The sequence below is a fragment of the Cebus imitator genome, unplaced genomic scaffold (genome assembly GCF_001604975.1).
Source record: "Cebus imitator isolate Cc_AM_T3 unplaced genomic scaffold, Cebus_imitator-1.0 Scaffold59, whole genome shotgun sequence".
Lineage (NCBI taxonomy): Eukaryota > Metazoa > Chordata > Mammalia > Primates > Cebidae > Cebus > Cebus imitator.
The window spans coordinates 5,695,471-5,703,896 of record NW_016107374.1 but is presented as its reverse complement, the minus strand read 5'-3'; the positions used below and the strand labels follow the sequence as shown (position 1 = coordinate 5,703,896).

General features: G+C 48.4%; 1 protein-coding gene and 1 non-coding gene across 3 annotated transcripts in view; both read right to left on the bottom strand.

Moving 5' to 3' along the window:
- RNFT2 (ring finger protein, transmembrane 2) overlaps nucleotides 1-8,426 on the bottom strand; it is a 120,783-nt gene that overhangs the window by 70,003 nt on the left and 42,354 nt on the right. The gene's annotated exons all lie outside the window — the stretch shown is intronic.
- On the bottom strand, nucleotides 6,843-6,946 carry LOC119471383. Its single transcript, XR_005200427.1, has one exon. It is a non-coding gene; the product is annotated as a U6 spliceosomal RNA (small nuclear RNA).

The window sequence follows — 8,426 nt, the reverse complement described above, 5'->3', positions numbered from 1 at the left end:
TCCACCATCCATCCACCCACCATCCATCTATCTCTCCTACCATTTACCATCCATCCATCTCTCCTTCCATTTACCCATCCATCCATCCATCCATCCACTCTCCTCCCACCCATCCACCCACCATCCATCTATCTCTCCTACCATTTACCATCCATCCATCTCTCCTACCATTTACCCATCCATCCACCCATCCATCCACTCTCCTCCCATCCATCCATCTACCATCCATCCATTCACCAATCTAACCATTCATCTATCCACTCTCCTCCCATTTATCCATCCATCTATCCATCCACTTTCCTCCCATTTATCCATCCATCCACCATCCATCACTCTCCTCCCATTTACTCATCCACTTACCTGTTCATCCATCCATCCATCCATCCATCTACCCATTCTCCTCCCATTTATCCATCCAACCATCCATCCACCAAACTTCCCAGACAGTCATCTAATCCATCTATCTACCTACCTATATATCCATTCACCCATCCATATATATACACTCAAACACACATATATACAAACTTACAACAAACACAATTGAGTACACAGCAGATACTGATGATCCATCAACAAATAAGCTAGATGCACTCATTTCCTGCTGCCACAGAGATTACAATCAAGCAGAGAAGGCAGACAATTAAATGAACAATTACAGTCAGGGTGGTGGGTGCTGGAATAGGGGAAGTAGAGGGTGTTGTAGGACTCTTCATGGGAGCACATCCCTAGCCTGAAGAGGCAGGGAAGGTTTCTAAGAGGCAGTGATCCGCAGAGGGAACAGGAGTTATCAAGACATGAGGAGGAGGGAAGGGTCTTTGAGGCAGATGAATCAGTAGGTGCAGGTGGAAGACAGGGCAGCAAACAGCCCGCTCTAGAAGCTTTTAGGCTAGTTTTTCAATGTCTCAGTGCCTCAATTTTCTCATCTGGAAAATGGGATAAGAAAAGCATCTATCACATAGGGATGCTGCAGAATGGGGCGAGTTAATGAGTATAAAGAAGCAAAAGAAGTAGGGTCTGTCTGGAGCACCAAAAAACGGAGTAAGGGAGGGAAAGAGGGAGTGGGGTGAGTATGCCACATAGGGAGGTGGGACCCATGGGGATGTCCGCAAAGCCTCACCTGCCTCCTCTCCAGGTGATAATTCTTCATTTCATCCACACACATTATATCTTTTTCTTTTCTTTTTCTTTCTTTCTTTCTTTTTTTTTTAATACAGCATCTCCCTCTGTTGCCCAGGCTGAGCGCAGTGACATGATCATGGCTCACTGCAACCTCAACTCCTGGGCCCAAGCGATCCTCCCACCTCAGCCTCTCAAATGGCTGAGACTACAGATGCATGCCACTACGCCCAGCAAACTGATTTGTATTTTATAAAGATGTCATCTTGCTGTGTTGCCCAGGCTAGTCTCAAACTCCTGGCCTCAACCCTCTCACTTTGGCCTCCCAAAGCAGGGATTACAGGTGTGAGCCATTGTGCCCCGCCAAGTCTTTTTACCTTCACGGTATCTCAAGAACACTACTGTTAACATCTCAGTTTTCTTCAGGAGGAAGAGGCTCACATTTAGTGACTTGCTCAAGGTACCACGGCTGGAAAATTGCAGGTTAGGAATGGCTCAGGCCCTCCAGCACCTGGCTGATCTGGCAGATAATCTCCTGGTCCTCAGAAGTGGCCATGGACTTCGGATTTGGAAGACTTCGATTTTCATTTTGATTCTATAACTGAGCAACTGGGTGTTTTTTGGACAAATTATCTCACCTCTTTCAGCCTCAGTGCAGTAAAGGATATAATGGCCACTTAAGGATACCTGGAAGCTGTGAATGTGACAATATTTAGAAAATCATCACGTCTTTGCAGATGTGATCAAGATCCCGGCATGGGGAGCTTTCCCTGCCTTATCTAGCTGGGCTGAAAGCACTGTCACAGGTATCCTTACAGGAAGAGGCAGAGGGAGACATCATTCACAGAAGAGGAGAAGACCATGTGGCCATGGGGGCAGAGACTGGAGTGATGCAGCCACAACTAAGGACACCAGGAGCCATCAGAAGCCCAAAGAGACAAGGATCAGATTCTCTCCTTGAGCCTCCGGAGGGAGTGCAGCCCCGCTGACACCTTGATTTTGGCTCAGTGACACCGATTTTGGATTCCAGAACTGTGAGAGAACAGATTTCTGTTGTTTCCAGCCACCAAGTTTGTGGTAATTTGCTACTGCAACTATGGGAAATTAATAGTTTTTCATCCAGAAAGAGGTGACAGTGAATTCTATCTCAGGGATACTGAGAGCCTTGGAAGAGGTGGACTATGAGAAAGAATCTAGACAGAAGCCAGAAGCACCAGGTGATAAGTCAGCATCAAATGCCTGCCTTCCTTACCTTGTCCCAAACCCATTCCTTTGAGGCAGAGCTGGGGTCTTGAAGTTGTAAAGACCTGTGCTGTCATCCTGACCCCACCACAGAGCAGTTGCATGACTATAAGAGCTACCTGATCTCAGCCGGGAGCAGTGGCTCATGCCTATAATCCCAGCACTTTGGGAGGCAGAGGCAGGTGGATGACTTGAGGTCAGGAGTTCAAGACCAGTCTGGCCAACATGGTGAAATCCCGTCTCTACTAAAAATACAAAAAATTACCCGGGTGTGGTAGTGTGTGCCTGTAATCCCAGCAACTCAGGAGGCTGAGGCAGGAGAATCACTTGAACCTGAGAATCAGAGGTTGCAATGAGCTGAGGTCACGCCATTGCACTCCAGGCTTGGGGGACAAAAGCAAAACCCCGTCCAAAAAAAAAAAAAAAAAAAAAAGAACTATCTGATCTCTTAACCTTCATCTCCTCATCCATCAATAAGAATAACCAGTACCTACCTCAAAGAATACTGTGAGGCTGGCTCTATTGCCCAGGCTGGAGTGCAGTGGCGCAATCTCAGCTCATTGCAACCTCTGCCTCCCAGGCTCAAGCAATCCTCTCCCCTCAGCTTCCTCAGTAGCTGCGACTACAGTCATGTAAAACATGGCCAGCCAATTTTTTTTTTTTTTTGTATTTTTTGTTGAGATGGGGTTTCACCGTGGTGCCCTGCCTGTTCTTGAACTCGTGAGCTCAAGCAATCAATCTGCCAGCCTTGGCCTCCCAAAGTGCTGGGATTACAGGCGTGAGCCACCATGCCCAGCTTTCCTGTTTTATTTTTGTCTGCTGAAAATAAACCAGAAGGCACAGGGCAGGATTGAGCTAACTTCAGTTTCTCTGCCATTTCACTTACTCATCATTTATTGAGCTCTGCCCAGTGCCCAACGCTGGGCCAGGTCTCACAGATACACTGGTGGGCAAACAGACCTTCCAGACAGTGAGGAGACAGGAACAAATGTAATAATCACACAAGTACTTTGGGAGGTTGAAGCAGGAAAATCACTTGAGTCCAGGAGTGATTTAGCCTGGGCAACAAAGTGAGGCTCCATCCCTAAGAAGAATAAAAAAATTAGCCAGACATGGTGGTGCACTGAGCTACTCAGGAGGCTGAGCTGGGGGGATCGCTTGAGCTGGGAGGTCGAGGCTGCAGTGAACTAGGGTTGCATCTCTGCACTCCAGCCTGGGCAACAGAGCAAGACCTTATCTCAAACATACACACACACACACACACACACACACACATTAATCAGAACAGAGCAAGACCTTGTCTCAAACACACACACACACACACACACACACACACACACACACACACGTTAATCAGAACAGAGCAAGACCTTGTCTCAAACACACACACACACACACACACGGTAATCAGAAATGCTATGAAAGAACTGGACTTAAGGGGAGCTAGAAGAGACTGTTGAAGTGAAGCCTCAAGGATCCATTGGAGGAGGAGCATCTCTGGGGGTCTGACGGGCATGCGTAAGAGGCGGAGACGGGGGGTGGGGTGGGGGAGAGGGCAGAGGGAAGAAACAGGTGAGCCAAGGAGTGGCAGGGGGTGATGCCGGTGGCAGGGAGTTATGCTAGTGGTAGGGCGTGATGCTAGTAGCAGGGGGTGATGCCGGTGGCAGGGGCAGGGGCCGGCTGGGTAGGCTTTGTAGCCTGCCTGTGGAGCTTGGTCTTTGTCCTGAGCACAAGGGCAGCCCCTAGAGGGCTTAAGTTGGGTGGAGGTGAGGGGAAGTGATAGGAGAGGACAATCAGATTAATGTTCTTTTAGAATCCTGCTCCTTGCAGGGATAAGAATGAGGTGGAGGGGGCTGGAGTGGACAGATAGAGGGAGACTACTTTGGTCTCATGGTGGCGAGCACTAGGGTGGTGGCAGTGGAGATACTGAAGAAGGATGGGCTCCCACGTCATTTAGGAGGCAAAATGAACAGAACTTGGTTACTGACTGGAAGAAGCAAGGAAGAAAGAGGAAGAGTCAAAGGTCCTTTCCAGGTTGTTGATGTGAGCAAAGGGGTGGTGCTACACTCTGAGATCTAGAACAATGAGAAGAGGCCCAGGCTTTGGGGAAGATCCTGAGCTCCTTCTTGAAAATGGGTCTACTATGCCTCATTGTTTTGCCTGGCTCAACCCAGGCTCCAACTGAAAGAGCCCCCTTAGGCAGCCACGTTTTTTTCACACCAGCTGACACGGCCTCCCATTGGCAAGAGCTGATTGGATAAGGAGTAGGCACATGACCCCGCACAGCCCATTCATTGGCCAGGTGCTGACCTATGAAATAGCTGGTACAAAAAACGACCTGGGCCAATCAGACTTTCTCCCTGGAGCGGAACTGGGGAATTGTAAGAGGAGGGTGCACATGCGGTGGATACTGCAGACCACAGAGCATGAGCTGTAGTGAGAGCCAGGGAGGCCCCTAGGTGGCCTTGGTCTAACTTTGCATTCTCAGCTCTGAGTCTCCTTACAGAAGTGAATCTGTATGACGCCCCACTCCTTCAGTAAGTGGACAGTGCCTCTGTTCTGACCACAGCAGAGAGACTAAGAGCTCAGACTCTGAGGCCTGACTGCCTGGTGGTCTGACTTTGCTCTTCAACTCTAGCTGTGTAGCCTTGGGCAAGTCACTGAACCTCTCTGTGCTGTATTTTCTACATCTGTGAAAATGAGATGGTAATAATAACAGGACCATCACAGGGATGTGGGGTTCAATGAGTCTGTACACGTAAAGTACTTTGGACAGTGGTCAGTACACAGTTAAGCGGCCTCTAAGGGTTTGCTATTACAGTTGTTACTCCTGGTCCCACTAGAACAGGCAGAAAAATGATCCCTTGTTGACAGTCTGTTCTCAAGTATCACTTAGCACATGCCACTCTGTGGGCTCTGCCTGTCCTGTTCCTCTGTCTGACCTGGCGGGCTGTGGAGAGACAACAAGATGCCAGCAGCCCACAGGTGCTAAGGAAAGGTGGAAGACATTGCCACTTCTCAATGCTGGCATCAGTCCAAGCTCCCCCCCATCCTGGGTTCCTGTGGTCAGACAGGCTCTAGCTGGGCGCAGGGAGGGGTGTCATTGCTTAAGTGAGGGTGATGTGCCTTGTACCTCAGGTGGCTGTGGCCTGTGCCCCTTTGCAGGAGTTGGTCCACCTTGATGGCTGCAAGCTATTCCTGGTCAACATATGTGGTCCCCAGGAAGCCAAGAGTGTAGCTCTCAGACCTTCACTAGCCAGATCTGTCATTATCTAACAAGGGAGAGAGGCCTGAGCAGATGTTTCAAGGAGGTGGCCAACCAGAAGCTTCCCCCCAGCCCTAAAACATCAAGCCAGTATAGGATCACACAAAGCGTATGAAAACAATCACCTGGCTAGGATTCTCAGAGGTCAGACAGCTGGGAGAAGCCCTAGGGCTTGGCATAAGGCAGACCTGAGTTCAAATCCTGGTTCTGACAAGCGTCTAACCGAGGGGTCTCTGAGTCTCAATGTCTTTGTCTGTAAAATGGGAATAAGTGTGTATATCTGGAAGGGTAGGGTGGTGGTAGCGGCAGGAGGAGGAAAGATGGGAATAGTAGTGATTTAAAAGCATCACCCTGGTAGCCAACATGTACTGAGCACTTACTATGAGCCACACTAGCCCTGAATATTCATAAACTCCGTTCACGCCATGAGGGAAATCTCACTGTAGAGTGAGTAGGGTCCTGGCATACTAAAATCAGGTAATTGAAGAGTTTAATACCTGTGCTATTTACAAAGTGCGGGCAGGGTTTAGGGAAACCAACAAGGGGTGGTCTCGTCCAGAAGGGCGTGGGGAGGGCAGAGTTAGCAGACCTGGATAGAAAGCTGTCTGGAGGAGCTGCCTGCGACAGGGAACTGTGTATTCAGACTTATTTTCTGCATCTGAGAAAGGGGATGGTAGGAGTAACAGGGTCCGCTTCCCCGAGATGTTGTAGAGATCCTATGAGTCACTGAGTGTGAAGTGCTAGGAACAGCACTGACCCCTGGTAACTTGCGAGGGAGGAAACCAGGTGTGGCAGGAAACATAATGCTCCCCCCACCCCAAAAATGTCCACATCTTTTAGAAAAGCATTTTTATTTACATTTTTAAAAATTTAAATGTAATTTTTTTTTTTTGAGACAGAGTCTCACTCTGTTGCCCAGGCTGGAGTACAGTGGCACAATCATGGCTCACTGCAGCCTGAAGCTCCTGGCCTCAAGCGGTCCTCCCACCTTGGCCTCCCAAATAGCTGGGACCCCAGGCATGTGTTATCACACCCAGCTAATTTTTAAAATTTTTAGTAGAGACAGGGTCTCGCCAGCAGGCTGGTCTTGCCCAGGCTGGTCTCAAACTCCTGGCCTGAAGTGATCTTCCTGCCTCAGCCTCCCAAAGTATTGGGACTACCGGCTTGAGCCACTGAGCCACCACACTTGGCTCTATTTTTTGTTTTTTAGTTGAAACAATATATAGGATGCTTCATGAATTTATGCGTCGTCCTTGCACAGGGGCTATGATAATCTTTGTATCATTCCAATTTTCCCATATGTGCTGCTGAGGTGAGTATGCTGTCCACACCTTAATCCCTGGAACCTGTGAATATTATCTTACGTAGCAAAAGAGACTTTGCTGATGTGATTAAGAATGGGAGATGAGCTTAGATTACTTTACTAGGGCCAGTGTCATTGCAGGGTCCTTATAAGAGGAAGGCAGGAGGGCGAGAATCAGGAGATGTGACAATGAAGGCAGAGATCAGAGAGAGAGAGAGAGAAGAGTGGGGGAGTGGGGAGAGAATGCTCAACCTGCCATTACTGTCTCGGAAAACGGAGGAAGAACACAGCCCTGCCAATACCTTCATTTTGGCCCAGTAAAACCCATTTTGGATTCCTGACCTCCAGAATGATAAGATAATAAATTAATGTTGCTTTAAACCGCTAAGTTTGTAGGAATTTGTCACAGTAGCCATAGGAGACTAATACGCTGGGGGCATAAATACCTCTGCCTCCCTCTCCTCTTGGGCTTCCCATTGGCTGAACCCAACTGGAAGCTGATGGGCACAGGAGCCCATTGATATAGTTCATGCAAGTCAGCCCCCCAGGCAGACAGGAGGGTGAGAAAGGTGGAGGGGGTAGCCGAAAGGGCCAGAGGAAGACATTCAGCTGGAAAACTATTATCCCATTTTACAGATGAGTTGCTTAGCTTCAGTGCTAAGTAGCTCATCCAAGATTGCACAGCTAGTCAGTGCGGAGCTGGCAGTCATGAAGATTAGACAACATAGGTATTGTGAATCACTCATTGAGCATTACTAGGTGCAAGGTGTGGAGCAAGGCACTTGATATTTCCCACAATCAGTAGTTCTTACGAAGTGAGTACTTTGGAGGAAGGTGCTATTGTTATTCTCAGTTGACGGAGGAGGAAACTAGGTTTTGTCACCTGCCTGGAGTCACACAGCTGGAGAGGCACATGGCTGGGATCTGAACATAGATGTGTCTGATGCCAAAGTCCATGGGCACAGCCATTGGGCCATGCTGCTTTCCAGGTTATTGATGCGAGCAATGGGGTGGAGGGAGGTGCTATACTCTGAGATCTAGAACAACGAGAAGAGGCCCGGGCTTTGGGGAAGATCCTGAGTTCCTTCTTGAAAATGGGTCTACTATGCCTCATTGCTTTGCCTGGCTCAACCAAGGCCCAAGTTGAAAAGGCCTCCCTAGGCAGCCATGTTTTTTCGCACCAGCTAACGTTGCCTCCCCTGGCAACAGTTGATTGAATAAGAAGGAGGCACATGACCGTGTGCAGCCCATTCAAGCCGCTTTCCAGTGTCAAGTGCGGTGCCGACCTGGTACCCTGCACGAGCTCAGTGGGCAAAAGGTTCTGGTCATCATGGTCTCGGGTAGGGTAAATGGGAGGACTTTCCTAGGCCTATTGTTTCCCCTCTGGCTTTTCTTCTTCACATCTCTCCTTTTTTTTTTTTTTTTTTTTTTTTTTTTTTTTTTTTTTTTTTTTTTTTTTTTTTTTTTTTTTTTTTTTTTTTTTTTTTTTTTTTTTTT